The following is a 2,500-nucleotide window of genomic DNA, read 5'->3' on the forward strand; positions in this document are numbered from 1 at the left end:
AAATGGGCCGGCATCTAAACTTACATTCTTGCATTTCAAATAAAGATACCAAGAGAATGAAGAAAATTTGATAATAGGAGTAAATTAGAAAGTTGCTTAAAATTTCATGCTCAATCTGAATCACGAAAAATTTTTTTTGGGTACAGTGTCCCTTTATGTATATAAGCATAAACATATATATTTAAATCTGCTGCTTGACTTACCCCTTCGCTGAACAAGGCTCCCATTGGAGCCTATGGAAGTGCGCTCTGGTGAGCGCAATGCTTCCGTGCAATGCAAGGTCATGTTCCCATTGCACCTAACTTGTAAAACCAGCGCACATTTGCGTGCATTGGTATTACAAAGTGGACCGCAAATATCGCCCTGCGAAATTGAAATATTGCGCTCCACTTGTAATCGGGCCCTTAGTAAGCAAGCTCTCTGTAGGGATGAGTTGTGCACAAACATTCACTTCCTTTTTGTTACAATTTCAATTTAAACAGCTTTAAACTCAAAACTGAACCATCCCATAAAACGCTGAATTAAAATTGAAATATGAATTCATTATTTACTTTACCTATAGTATAAAATACCTCTGACAATTGTGTATGTGGTGTGTTTTTTTACTTTGCTTACACATCTATGTCGCTGCTCAAGAACAACAAACAAAAACATTATTTTTTATAACAGTAAGACCTGTATTAATGTACCATATACGTATAAAGTCTGAGTCTATATATAAAATATATATTTATATTTACTTATAGAGTAGAGATGAGGGGGCCGAATTATCATTGTGCGGACGGACATCGATAAATGACAATAGCAAACGCTGTCGGCATTTATCATTGTACAAGCATTTCTCATGGAATGCTTGTGCAATACTGCCCCCTGCAGATTTGCGGCCGCTAGCAGGGGTTGTCAATCAACCTGATTATATCCGATCGGGCTGATTGTTGTCCGCCGTCGCAGAGGTGGCGGACGAGTTAAGGAGCAGCGGTCTTAAGACCGCTGCTTCTTAATTCCTATTTACGGCGAGCCCGAGGGCTCGTGCGGAAACAGCAGCATATGGCTGCATTCGGGGGATGATAAATCAGCCCAGAGGAATGAAATTGTGTCTGTTTAAAAGTGTTTAATAAATTGTAATTATTTGAAAAAAAGTGGACAACGAGGGATGACTTCCCCCAATCCCCATATCTCTGTTCTACTGCACCTGTGTGAGCGACGTGCACACTCATATCACATACATATCAACATGATTGTGATTGCATAGCAAGAGTCCTTTTGATCTGGGAGACAGCAACATCGGTAAAAAAAAACTGGTGTTTGCACATAGCTGCCTTTTTTCATTGACTTACCTGATCTGTTAAGCTAGCTCCCAGTAGAGTATCTCTGCTCGTTTAACGAAGGATACAGAGAGAATGGAGCAAATTTGATAATAGAGGAATTTTTTTAAATTATATGCTCTATGTAAACAATGAAACTATATTTTTGAGTTTACTGACCCTTTAAACATTGCAAATATTAAAGTATTAGTAACAATGGCAAATAAAAAGAAAAGAATTTCACATTTCATATTGTCTCATACCAATTACTTTCTTTTGACAACTACAATAGCAATTGCAGAGTGAAGCGAACTTCGTGTTCTGCCATCTCCTTATTCCCACTGAGAAATTCAATAAAAAGAAGTGAAAAACCACCAGAATAATTTCTTTTTATATAAATATTGTCCTAATTCTGCTGTAAAACATGTCACAGTGTCAGAAGAATATTGTCCCAGGATGTCATGGAAAATATTTTATTCTTAATATAAACAGTGACTGAAAAGGATTTTATATTTAACACTAAAAACCTCTGAACTTTTATTCAGTTATATGGTCAGAATGGTATTTTAAGGCTGCAATGAAGAATCCTAAGCCACACTGTTTTCTACGTTGTATTTTTTTAAGCCTTTATGGAAGCAAAATAAATGAGTCAAAGAGAAAGTCAAGTAAAATTGTGGTGAAAGCAACCTAAATGTACAGAAATACAATGCTCTATTGCAGGACTGCCCAAACTATCACCTCTGGCCCTACAAGGATTTTTTTGTGGCCCTAACAGCCACTAAACAGAAAACAGACCTCAATAATTTGTTGAATCCAAAAGAAAAAACTAGCTGTGTTATTAAAACGTAACTGTTATTTATGAAGCAGAAAACGTATTTAAAACACAGAAGCGTAACATTAAAGGGATACTAAACCCAACATTTTTCTTTAATAATTCATATAGAGCATGCAATTTTAAGCAACGTTCCTATTAGCAATTTGTCTTAGTTCTCTTCCTCTCTTTATTTTAAAAGCAGGAATGTAAAGTTTAGGAGCCTGACCATTTTTGGTTCAGAAGCTGGGTTATGCTTGCTTATTGGTGGCTAAATGTAGCCTCCAATAAGCAAACGATATCCAGGGTGCTGAACCTAAACAATTCCTGTGGTTCAGAATGGCATAGAATGTGAGCCTCATGCATACTTCCTAGCATTTGTGGT

The 2,500-nt window shown here is 36.7% G+C and overlaps 1 protein-coding gene across 2 annotated transcripts in view; it reads left to right on the forward strand.

Moving 5' to 3' along the window:
- LOC128639835 (microsomal triglyceride transfer protein) overlaps nucleotides 1-1,554 on the forward strand; it is a 95,815-nt gene extending 94,261 nt beyond the window's left edge. The window contains exons 18-19 of one of the 2 annotated variants that reach the window (XR_008399265.1): nucleotides 1-953; nucleotides 1,019-1,554. The exon at nucleotides 1-953 is cut by the window's left edge and continues 910 nt beyond it. The gene's annotated coding sequence lies outside the window, so the exon portion shown is untranslated. The other variant, XM_053692033.1, reaches the window with a different exon arrangement.
- The last annotated feature ends 946 nt before the right edge of the window (nucleotides 1,555-2,500 follow it).

This window comes from Bombina bombina, chromosome 9 (assembly GCF_027579735.1).
Source record: "Bombina bombina isolate aBomBom1 chromosome 9, aBomBom1.pri, whole genome shotgun sequence".
Lineage (NCBI taxonomy): Eukaryota > Metazoa > Chordata > Amphibia > Anura > Bombinatoridae > Bombina > Bombina bombina.